At 43.8% G+C, this 12,397-nt stretch overlaps 1 protein-coding gene across 2 annotated transcripts in view; it reads left to right on the forward strand.

The window, feature by feature from the left end:
• Positions 1-222: 222 nt before the first annotated feature.
• Positions 223-12,397, forward strand: part of Mob3b (MOB kinase activator 3B) — a 194,386-nt gene continuing 182,211 nt past the window's right edge. For both annotated transcript variants that reach the window (XM_047525588.1, XM_047525587.1), the window contains exon 1: positions 223-431. The gene's annotated coding sequence lies outside the window, so the exon portion shown is untranslated. The remainder of the gene's footprint in view (positions 432-12,397) is intronic.

Consider the following 12,397-nt stretch of genomic DNA (forward strand, 5'->3'; position numbering starts at 1 on the left):
GCCACTGTGGACCCAGAACGCGTTCTTTCTGATCCGACATCTTTCTTGCCGCTCTGGTCAAGAGGGTTTGTGTCTCTCTGCAAGGTTCTGAGCTCCCTTAGACTGTCCCAAGTCTTTCTGGAGCGAGGATGATTCTAAAGGCGACTTGACTTCTCTCTCCCACGTAGCTGCCGTTCCACAGGCGGCCGCCAGGGGTCCCTGCTCGGCGCCCCGTGGCGATAGTAGAACCCCGGAGGGCTGCGAGGCGCGCTGGGTGCATGTGGGGGCTGCTTTGGAGCTGCGGCGGCTACAGCCAGAGCTCAGCGCGCGGACCAGAAAGCCCCTCGCGTGGATCGGCAAACGTCCGCCCCTTCTCCTGGAGCTCACCCTCTTCTTCTTGCGCCTACTACGGCTGACCGGGCAAAGAGAGCCGACAGGGCCCTAGACTGAAGGTAAAAACCCCGCGGTAAGAACCCCACTCCCAGCGAGGAAAGGTGACGCAGTCCCGTAGCAACTCGCTTCGGATTGTGTCCAAGAGGGCAGAGGTGTGGGGCGCACTTGGGGCCGGTGCAACAGGCAGCCGGGAGGTGGTGGACCCCTCCCTACCCGCCTTCCGCCGGCTGGCTTCCGGGGCTGGAGCCCACTTTAAACCGTGCCCGCGCCTCGGCTTCTGGCCGCCTCCCGGTGCGCACTTCCCCGGCAGGAACCTGGGTCCAGTTTCTAATCATGAATCCGTGGCCTTTATTTTAAAAGATATCCCAAGAAAATCCTCCTTTCGGGGTGCAAATCTATCCCCGAAGCCATCCCTCATCACAGATGCCTGCAGGGTGCGCGCTGGGCTGTGGGTGGCGGGAAGACAAACTTTTACAAAAGTGCGTCTGGGCAGAGGACAGTGTTTGGGCGGCTTGATCTTAGTGAAGAGGCTCGACTTGGGAATGAGTAAGGGAACTTGCACCCTTAGCCAGGTCGCTCCCCGCTCCGCACCCGCCCGCCGTCGGGCTGTGGATGCTTCACAGAGGGAGGGAGGGTATGTGGGACGTACAGATCCTACTGAACTCCTAGGCCAACTGTCAAACATCTGGAATTACAGCCCCTCTCTTTCCCTGCATGAAGAAGGTGAAAACCCTTAACGTTTTCTTCGATTTCCCCACCCCACCTTGGACCCCTGCAAGGGGATGTGGGTGAAGGGTCGACCCCCGGCGCCTGGCTTTACCAGAGGACCCTAAACCATTCGAAATTCCTTCAGCCCCCATTCCTGACGCCCCCCACCCAACCCTTTCCTGCAGGGACCCGCGACATAGCCGACCGAGATTGTGTCGAATGGCCTTTTGTTTCTCCACGTTTCCCTTATTGTTTGTGTTTCCAACATCTGGTGGGGCTTGGAGAGAGAAGGAAGCACCTCTTGTCCCCCTCCCCCGCATTCCACGCCAGTCCCTGGGCCAACTCGGGTCTGGGATCCCGGCTGGGGGACCTTGGTGAGGCCGCCGCACTCGGGCCTTGTGGTTAAAGGGCGGAGAGAAAGTTGTTTCTTCCCCGCCTTCTTGGCTGCCTGTGGCCCAGGGCGCATTTCTCAGATCTTATCCCAAGCGCTCCACAAAGGATGAAAATCCGAGAGGGATGCTGCTTTCGAGTGGCAGCAAGGTTCTGCCCCAATCTGGGGTGTTCAGCGTTTGGTTCTAGAGGATTTCAATCGCTAACTAAGGACGTTGTGACTGGGCCACTGTTCAGGGCAGTAGAAGTGAGCCAGGGCACCTCTGGTAGGCATAAGGCTAAGGTTCTGGAGTTTGAGTTTCCCAGGGCAGGAGGGCAGGTGATACTCCCTAAAGATTGGAGAAGCAGATAACTTGGGAAACTTCAAGACTTTACCTGGAAATAGTGGTGTAGTGGCACACTCTGGAGTGGAGTCTATGGGGAGTTCTAACTTCTCATAGGGCTCAAGTTCAACCCCACACACCTCTTCCCTGCATTGTAGAAAAAGCAGACCAGAAGCACATGGTGCAAGTGGGGCCAGATCAGTATTACTGCTTCCAAACCTCTGAGAACAAGTGGCTTGGGATACCCCCAAATTCCTCTGTGGGTGCACCTGGTAGATTACAGGTGGCCCTGTTTGCCTGTAAAAACTAGATGCGAAAACATCATATTAATTCTTATTGAGTGTGGACCATTTACTAAGAAACTAGGGTAAAAGCAAATTAGCCGCTCTGAGAAGGAAAGTGCCCCAGATGGTTTCTGGAGAGCCGGTTTTACTATCAGGGGAGGCTGAGTCTGTGCACCTGTTGGAACCTATACTTCTTGATAGCCTTGCAGTTGACCTGTTTCGCCAGTTTTTTTCTATGGGAGTCCTAATCAGTCCCTCTCCCAAGGAGACTCAGTTACACTCTATTTGTCTTTGTTCTCCCCACCCCCTACTGCAGATTTAACCCAGGGCCTCATGCACTCTACCACTGAGCTACCTCCCCATCCCTTGTCTTCCAGCTCTCCAAGTTTTGATCACTCTCCAGTTCAGGGGAAGGAGGAGGCTTATGTGGGGACTTTTGTGACCTATGTGCCCATTCAATGCCCACCCCCCCCTTTTTTTTTTTTTGCTTGCTGGGTGATGGAACCCAGCGTCTCCTGCATCTGCATGGTAAGCAAGTGCTGAAACACTGAGCTACCCTCCTGGTCCCCACTCAAAGATTTTTAGTGGAAATTTTATTGTGCTGGATTCTGCACAGGTCTAGGTTTCCCTTTACTGACTTAACAGAACTTTTGAGCTTTCATTTAACAGAGAAAGTAAGACTGCTAAGTCAGGAATATGGACACAAAGATAACTTTCTCCAGCAATTTCTGGATATTACCAGTGGAATCACCAAAAGAAAAAAAAATAAGCAAGATCTTTGAAGTTCTGGGAGACATTTCATACATTTCATTATGAAATGATCCCCAAGGAAGGATTCTTTGAAATTTAGCAGCAGCAGCAAAATAACAATAAGGCCTTACACAAGAAAGGCCTGCTTTGGGTACTGTTGTTCAACAAGTACCCAAAAACATTATTAAAAAGGTGAAAGGACATAAAGGAAATAGGGTACTCCTAGATGAAGATAAACTTTACAGTTTTTTTTAATTTTAGAGTTTAAAAAATTCCCCCCAAAATTATTGTAGACAAAAATAGAAAATACAGAAGTGAAAATTAAAAGAAACAAAAGGAAGAGGAGGAGGAGGTAATTTTATGAATAGCATTTGAGTGAAAAATCTTATCTAATTATACCCTTGGAATAAATTTCTGGAGATGGGAAAGGAGTTGGTGCACTTTTTAGGATATTTAATATTGCCATATTATCCTGTTTATCATCTCCCTAACAATATGCAAGAGGATCTGTTTTGCATATCTTACCCTCTACTCACACTGTGTATTGTTGTTTTTCCTCTCTGCCATACCAATGGGAATACTTTATTGCTGCCTTATTTTGCATTTCTTAAATTGAAAGTGAGAGTAAATGTTTTCCCTACTTCCTCCTTTGTGATGATACTCTTGGTGTCCTTGACATTCATTTTGGCGGGGGTGTTCTACTTTGCCTTTTTATTGGATGTACTCTTTATAATAGCATACATGTGCCAGAGCAATTAACAGACCAAAGAAATTAAAGGGATATGAATAGGAAAAGAAGAACTCAAACTATCCCTGTTTGCTGATGATATGATTATATACTTAGAGGAACCTGGAAATTCCACCAGAAAACTTTTAGATCTCATAAGTGAATTCAGTAAAGTAGCGGGATATAAGATCAATGCACATAAATCTAAGGCATTTTTATACATAAGCGATGAATCTTTTTTTTTTTTCTTTTTATTGTAAACAAATGGGATACATGCTGTTTCTCTGTTTGTACATGGCGTAAAGGCATACCATTTGTGTAATCATAAATTTACATAGGGTAATGTTGTTTGATTCATTCTGTCATTTTTTCCCTTCCCCCCCTCCCCTCCCACCCTTCCCCTCCATCTATACAGTCCTTCCTTCCTCCATTCCTGCACCCCTCACTAAACCCAACTCCAACCCCAACACTAACCCTTCCCACCCCCCATTATGTGTCATCATCCACTTACTAGCGATATCATTCTTCCTTTGGTTTTTTGAGATTGGCTTATCTCACTTAGCATGATATTCTCCAGTTTCATCCATTTGCCTGCAAATGCCATAATTTTATCATTCTTTATGGCTGAGTAATATTCCATTGTATATATATATACCACAGTTTCTTTATCCATTCATCAATTGTAGGACATCTAGGTTGGTTCCACAATCTGGCTATTGTGAACTGAGCAGCTATGAACATTGATGTGGCTGTATCTCTGTAATATGCTGATTTTAAGTCCTTTGGGTATAGGCCAAGGAGTGGGATAGCTGGGTCAAATGGTGTTTCCATTCCAAGTTTTCTAAGGAATCTCCACACTGCTTTCCAGAGTGGCTGCACTAATTTGCAGCCCCACCAGCAATGTATGAGTGTACCTTTCTCCCCACATCCTTGCCAACACCTGTTGTTGCTTGTATTCTTGATAATTGCCATTCTAATTGGGGTGAGATGGAATCTTAGGGTGGTTTTGATTTGCATTTCTCTTATTACTAGAGATGTTGAACATTTTTCCATATGTTTGTTGATTGCTTGTAGATCTTCTTCTGTGAAGTGTCTATTCATTTCCTTAGCCCATTTGTCAGTTGGATTATTTACATTCTTTGTGTAGAGTTTTTTGAGTTCTTTATAGATTCTGGAGATTAGTGCTTTATCTGAAGTATGATTGGCAAAGATTTTCTCCCACTCTGTAGGCTCTTTCTTTGCATTGCTGATAGTTTCCTTTGCTGAGGGAAAGCTTTTTAGTTTGAATCTATCCCAGTTATTAATTCTTGCTTTTATTTCTTGTGCTATGGGAGTCCTGTTGAGGAAGTCTGGTCCTAAGCCGACATGTTGAAGCTCTGGACCTACTTTTTCTTCTATAAGATGCAAGGTCTCTGGTCTGATTCCGAGATCCTTAATCCATTTTGAGTTTAGTTTCGTGCATGGTGAGAGATATGGGTTTAGTTTCATTCTGTTGCATATAGATTTCCAATTCTCCCAGCACCATTTGTTGAAGAGGCTATCTTTTCTCCATTGCATATTTTTGGCCCCTTTGTCTAGTATGAGAAAATTGTATTTATTTGGGTTTGTGTCCATGTCCTCTATTCTGTACCATTGATCCACCTTTCTATTTTGGTACCAATACCATGCCGTTTTTGTTACTATTGCTTTGTAGTAGAGTGGAAGATCTGGCATTGCGATACCCCCTGCTTCACTCTTTCTGCCAAGGATTGCTTTAGCTATTCTGGGTTTTTTATTCTTCCAGATGAATTTCATAATTGCTTGCTCTATTTCTGTAAGGTACATCATTGGGATTTTAATTGGAATTGCATTGAATCTGTATAGCACTTTTGGTAGTATGGCCATTTTGACAATATTAATTCTTCCTATCCAAGAACATGGGAGATCTTTCCATCTTCTAAGGTTTTCTTGAATTTCTTTCTTTAGTGTTCTGTAGTTCTCATTGTAGAGGTCTTTCACCTCTTTTGTGAGATTGATTCCCAAATACTTTATTTTTTTCGATGCTATTGTGAATGGGGTAGTTTTCCTAATTTCTCTTTCTGAAGATTCATCGCTTATATATAAAAATGCCTTAGATTTATGTGCATTGATCTTATATCCCGCTACTTTACTGAATTCACTTATGAGATCTAAAAGTTTTCTGGTGGAATTTCCTGGTTCCTCTAAGTATACCATCATATCATCAGCAAATAGGGATAGTTTGAGTTCTTCTTTTCCTATTCATATCCCTTTAATTTCTTTGGTCTGTCTAATTGCTCTGGCTAGAGTTTCAAGGACGATATTGAATAGAAGTGGTGAAAGAGGGCATCCCTGCCTTGTTCCAGTTTTTAGAGGGAATGCTTTCAGTTTTTCACCATTTAGAATGATATTAGCCATGGGTTTAGCGTAGATGGCCTTTACAATGTTAAGGAATGTTCCCACTATCCCTATTTTTTCTAGTGTTTTGAGCATGAAGGGGTGCTGTATTTTATCAAATGCTTTTTCTGCATCTATCGAAATAATCATGTGATTCTTGACTTTAAGTCTATTGATATGGTGAATGACATTTATTGATTTCCTGATGTTGAACCAACCTTGCATCCCTGGGATGAAACCCACTTGATCATGGTGCACTATCTTTTTAATATGTTTTTGTATGCGATTTGCTAAAATTTTGTTGAGAATTTTTGCGTCGATGTTCATTAAGGATATTGGTCTGAAATTTTCTTTCCTCGATGTGTCTCTGTCTGGTTTAGGAATCAGGGTAATATTGGCTTCATAGAATGAGTTTGGGAGAGTTCCCTCCTCTTCTATTTTCTGGAATACTTTGAGAAGTATTGGAATGAGTTCTTCTTTAAAAGTTTTGTAGAACTCGGCTGAGAACCCATCTGGTCCTGGACTTTTCTTTGTTGGAAGGCTTTTGATGACTTCTTCTATTTCATTACTTGAAATTGGTCTATTTAAATTGTGTATGTCCTCCTCGTTCAGTTTAGGCAATTCATATGTCTCTAGAAACCTGTTGATGTCTTCGAAATTTTCTATTTTGTTGGAGTGTAGATTTTCAAAATAGCTTCTAATTATGTTTTGTATTTCGGTCGTGTCTGTTGTGATATTTCCTTGTTCATTCTGAATTTTAGTGATTTGGGTTTTCTCTCGTCTTCTCTTTGTTAGTGTGGCTAAAGGTTTATCAATTTTGTTTATTTTTTCGAAGAACCAACTATTTATTTTGTCAATTTTTTGTATTGTTTCTTTCGTTTCAATTTCGTTGATTTCAGCTCTCAGTTTAACTATTTCCTGTCTTCTACTACTTTTGGTGTTGGTCTGTTCTTGTTTTTCTAGGGCTTTGAGCTGTAGTGTTAGGTCATTTATTTTTTGAATTTTACTTCTTTTATTAAATGCGCTCCATGAAATAAATCTTCCTCTAAGTACTGCTTTCATAGTGTCCCAGAGATTTTGATATGATGTTTCTTTGTTCTCGTTTCCCTCTAAGAATTTTTTAATTTCCTTCCTAATATCTTCTGTTATCCATTCATCATATAGTAGCATATTGTTTAATCTCCAGGTGTTGGAGTAGTTTCTGTTTTTTACTCTTTCATTAATTTGTAACTTCAATCCATTATGATCTGATAGAATACAAGGTAGTGTCTCTATCTTCTTGTATTTGCTGACATTAGCTTTGTGGCATAATATATGGTCTATTTTAGAGAAGGATCCATGTGCTGCTGAGAAGAAAATGTATTCACTCTTGGTTGGATGGTATATTCTATAAATGTCTGTTAAATCTAAATTATTGATTGTGTTATTGAGTTCTATGGTTTCTTTGTTCAATTTTTGTTTGGAAGATCTGTCCAGTGGTGAAAGAGGCGTGTTAAAATCACCTAGTATTATTGTGTTATGGTCTATTTGGTTTCTAAAATTGAGAAGGATTTGTTTAACATACATGGATGAGCCACTGTTTAGGGCATAGATGTTTATGATTGTTATATCTTGCTGATTTATGCTTCCCTTAAGCAGTATGAAATGTCCTTATTTATCCCTTCTGACTAACATTGGCTTGAAGTCCACATTATCTGAAATGAGGATGGATACTCCAGCTTTTTTGCTGAGCCCATGTGCATGGTATGTTTTTCCCCATCCTTTCACCTTTAGTCTATGGGTATCTCTTTCTATGAGGTGAGTCTCTTGCAGGCAACATATTGTTGGATCTTTCTTTTTAATCCAATCTGCCAGTCTATGTCTTTTGATTGATGAATTCAGGCCATTAACACTCAGGGTTATTATTGAGATATGATTTGTATTCCCAGTCATTTGGTTCATATTTAAAATTTTGACACATCTTGGTTCCTCCTTTATTTGACAGTTCCTTTAGGATAATTCCTCCCTTTGCTGATTTGCTTCTTTGTTTTTTATCTCTTCCTCATGGAATATTTTGCTGAGAATGTTCTGTAATGCTGGCTTTCTTTTTGTAAATTCTTTTAGCTTTTGTTTATCATGGAATGATCTTATTTCATCGTCAAATTTGAAGGTAAGTTTTGCTGGGTATAAGATTCTTGGTTGGCATCCATTTTCTTTCAGAGCTTGAAAAATGTTGTTCCAGGCCCTTCTAGCTTTTAGGGTCTGGATTGAAAAATCTACTGATATCCGTATTGGCTTCCCCCTGAATGTAATTTGGTTCTTTTCTCTCACAGCCTTTAAAATTCTGTCTTTATTTTGTATGTTAGGTATTTTCATTATAATGTGCCTTGGTGTGGCTTGTTGTAATTTTGTGTATTTGGAGTCCTATAAGCCTCTTGGACTTGATTTTCCATTTCATTCTTCAGATTTGGGAAATTTTCTGATATTATTTCTTCAAATAGATTGTTCATTCCTTTGGTTTGTTTCTCTAAGCCTTCCTCAATCCCAATAATTCTCAAATTTGGCCTTTTCATGATATCCCATAGTTCTTGGAGATTCTGTTTATGATTTCTCACCATCTTCTCTGTTTGTTCAACTTTGTTTTCGAGGTTAAATATTTTGTCTTCAATATCTGAAGTTCTGTCTTCCAGCTGTTCTATCCTATTGGTTATGCTTTCTATGGTGTTCTTAATTTGGTTTATTGTTTCCTTCATTTCAAGGATTTCTGTTTGGTTTTTTTTCAATATCTCTAACTCTTTATTGAAATGATCTTTTGCTTCCTGAATTTGCTCTGTTAACTGTCGATTGGTGCGATCGTTCAATGCCTGCATTTGCTCTTTCATCTCATCGTTTGCTTCCCTGATCATTTTAATTATGTACATTCTGAACTCCCTTTCTGTCATTTCTTCTGCCATGCTGTCGTTGGATTTTATTGATGTAACATCTAGATTTGTTTGGGGCATCTTCTTCCCTTGTTTTCTCATATTGTTCAGGAATCAGTGGGTCAGTAAGATATTGCAGATTTCCTCTATCAACTTATAATGTCCCTGAAGATTGCTAGTATATCCCCTCTTATCCTTCAGTAGCCTGAAGTCTTGGAGGAGGTTGATAATGCAGAGCTCCACGAAGAAGCTGCCTCTCTAGGGTGGTAACCCTCAGGTGGCGTATATTCCCTGCTAGTGGGCAGAGGTGCCTCCACTTGTTGACCAATGGTCATCCAATGGGGAACTAGACTGCGGGCTGAGGCAAGGCCTGTTTGTGCCTATGTCTCTGGCTTTACCGTCCCTGTGGGAAAACCTCCCCCGGCCGGGAAGAATCACTCGGTGGGGATGTCTCGCTGGTCAGTTGCCCTCCTAGAGGTTCCCCTCAATCTACAACTACTGCCTGGGCTGGGCTGTCTTCCTCTGCAACGATCCCAGGGGCCCGGACCTACCTCCTGGGCCTGGGAGCCTCACCCTTCACAGGCGAGTCTCCTTAGGCTGCCTCTCCCAGAGAATCTGCCCGCAGTCCTGGAAACTTCGCTCCGTCCCTAGGCGTGTCTCTGTGCGGCTCTTCCAGCAAGAAGCCACCTAGCTCCTGGGACCCTGCTCTGCACCAGTCACCTGGCTATGCAGCCCCTCCCCTGAGCCACCACCTGGAGCCCCGTACAATAGCTCCGAGACCCAGAGACCCGCCACACACCTCCTCCTCCGGACAGCCGCCCAGTTTCCGATGCAGTCACTAGGAGTCCAAACAACTCACTTCGGGTCTCCTCCTCCCGCCAACCACCCATAGCCCTAGGCAGTCACTCCAAGTCCAAGTGACCCGCCCTGTTCCTCCTCCTCCTCCTTGGGGTAGCCCCCCGGGTGTTCAGGAGCGTTGGCTCCGAGACCAGGTGACTCACCAAGCTCCTCCTCCAGGCAGGCCACCGGTGTTCAGGAGCGGTTGATTTTAGTCCAATCAACTCACCACTCGCCTCCTCCTCTGGCAACCGCCTGTGGTTCTGATGCAGTCACTCCCAGACCAAGCGTCCCACCGCTCTCCTCCTCCAGGCAGGCCACCAGTGTTCTGGAGCAGCTGCTCCGAGTTCAAACAGCTCCTCACACAGCTCCTCCTCTGGCAACCGCCCGCGGCTCTGATGCAGTCACTCCCAGGTCAAGCAACACGCCGCGCTCCTCCTCCTCCTCCTCCGGGCAACCTCCCGGCACTCAGGAGCGCTCGCTCTGAGTTCAAACAGTTCACCACGCAGCTCCTCCTCTGGCAACCGCCTGTGGTTCTGCTGCAGTCACTCCCAGACCAAGCGTCCCGTCGCGCTCCTCCTCTTCCTCCGGGCAGTCCCCCGGTGCTCAGGAGTGCCCACTCTGAGTTCAAACAGCTCACCATGCAGCTCCTCCTCTGGCAACCGCCCGTGGCTCTGATGCAGTCACTCCTAGACCAAGCGTCCCGCTGCGCTCCTCCTCTTCCTCCGGGCAACCCCCCGGTGTTCAGAAGCGGTTGTTCTGGGTCCACGCAGCTCCTCCCCAGGCAGCCGCCCGGAGCCCCAGCGGCTGCTCGAGTCCAAGCGCTGTGCTGAGCCGCCTCCTCTACGATGATCCCAGTTGTCCTTGTTTACCGCTCCAGCGGGGGGAGGGGCGTCTCACCGAGCAACTCCACTTCACAAATTCCCTGCGTTCCGGGGCTACCGCCCCATCCGGGACGCCTCCCCAACAGGAGAGACTCACCCGGCAGCTTTGAGTTCTCGATGAATCTTCAGAAAGAAAAATTAGGAAAACTACCCCATTCACAATAGCATTGAAAAAAATAAAATACTTGGGAATCAATCTCACAAAAGAGGTGAAAGACCTCTATAGTGAGAACTACAGAACACTAAAGAAAGAAATTAAAGAAAACCTCAGAAGATGGAAAGATCTCCCATGTTCTTGGATAGGAAGAATTGATATTGTCAAAATGGCCATACTACCAAAAGTGCTATACAGATTCAATGCAATTCCAATTAAAATCCCAATGATGTACCTTACAGAAATAGAGCAAGGAATTATGAAATTCATCTGGAAGAATAAAAAACCCAGAATAGCTAAAGCAATCCTCAGTAGAAAGAGTGAAGCAGGGGGTATCGCAATACCAGATCTTCCACTCTACTACAAAGCAATAGTAACAAAAACGGCATGGTATTGGTACCAAAATAGAAAGGTGGATCAATGGTACAGAATAGAGGACACGGACACAAACCCAAATAAATACAATTTTCTCATACTAGACAAAGGGGCCAAAAATATGCAATGGAGAAAAGATAGCCTCTTCAACAAATGGTGCTGGGAGAATTGGAAATCCATATGCAAAGAATGAAACTAAACCCATATCTCTCACCATGCACGAAACTAAACTCAAAATGGATTAAGGACCTCGGAATCAGACCAGAGACCGTGCATCTTATAGAAGAAAAAGTAGGTCCAGAGCTTCAACATGTCGGCTTAGGACCAGACTTCCTCAACAGGACTCCCATAGCACAAGAAATAAAAGCAAGAATCAATAACTGGGATAGATTCAAACTAAAAAGCTTTCCCTCAGCAGAGGAAACTATCAGCAATGCAAAGAGAGAGCCTACAGTGTGGGAGAAAATCTTTGCCAATCATACTTCAGATAGAGTACTAATCTCCAGAATCTATAAAGAACTCAAAAAACTCTACACCAAGAATGCAAATAATCCAATCGACAAATGGGCTAAGGAAATGAATAGACACTTCACAGAAGAAGATCTACAAGCAATCAACAAACATATGGAAAAATGTTCAACATCTCTAGTAATAAGAGAAATGCAAATCAAAACCACCCTAAGATTCCATCTCACCCCAATTAGAATGGCAATTATCAAGAATACAAGCAACAACAGGTGTTGGCGAGGATGTGGGGAGAAAGGTACACTCATACATTGCTGGTGGGGCTGCAAATTAGTGCAGCCACTCTGGAAAGCAGTGTGGAGACTCCTTAGAAAACTTGGAATGGAACCACCATTTGACCCAGCTATCCCACTCCTTGGCCTATACCCAAAGGACTTAAAATCAGCATATTACAGAGATACAGCCACATCAATGTTCATAGCTGCTCAGTTCACAGTAGCCAGATTGTGGAATCAACCTAGATGTCCTTCAATTGATGAATGGATAAAGAAACTGTGGTATATATATACAATGGAATATTACTCAGCCATAAAGAATGAAAAAGTTATGGCATTTGCAGGCAGATGGATGAAACTGGAGAATATCATGCTAAGTGAGATAAGCCAATCTCAAAAAAGCAAAGGACGAATGATCTCACTGATAAGTGGATGATGACACATAATGGGGGGTGAGAGGGGTTAGTGTTAGTGTTAGAGTTAGGGTTAGGGAGGGGGGCAAGAATGGAGGAAGGAAGGACTGTATAGAGGGAAAAGAGGGGTGGGTGGGGTGGGGGGA

Source organism: Sciurus carolinensis, chromosome 14 (genome assembly GCF_902686445.1).
Source record: "Sciurus carolinensis chromosome 14, mSciCar1.2, whole genome shotgun sequence".
Lineage (NCBI taxonomy): Eukaryota > Metazoa > Chordata > Mammalia > Rodentia > Sciuridae > Sciurus > Sciurus carolinensis.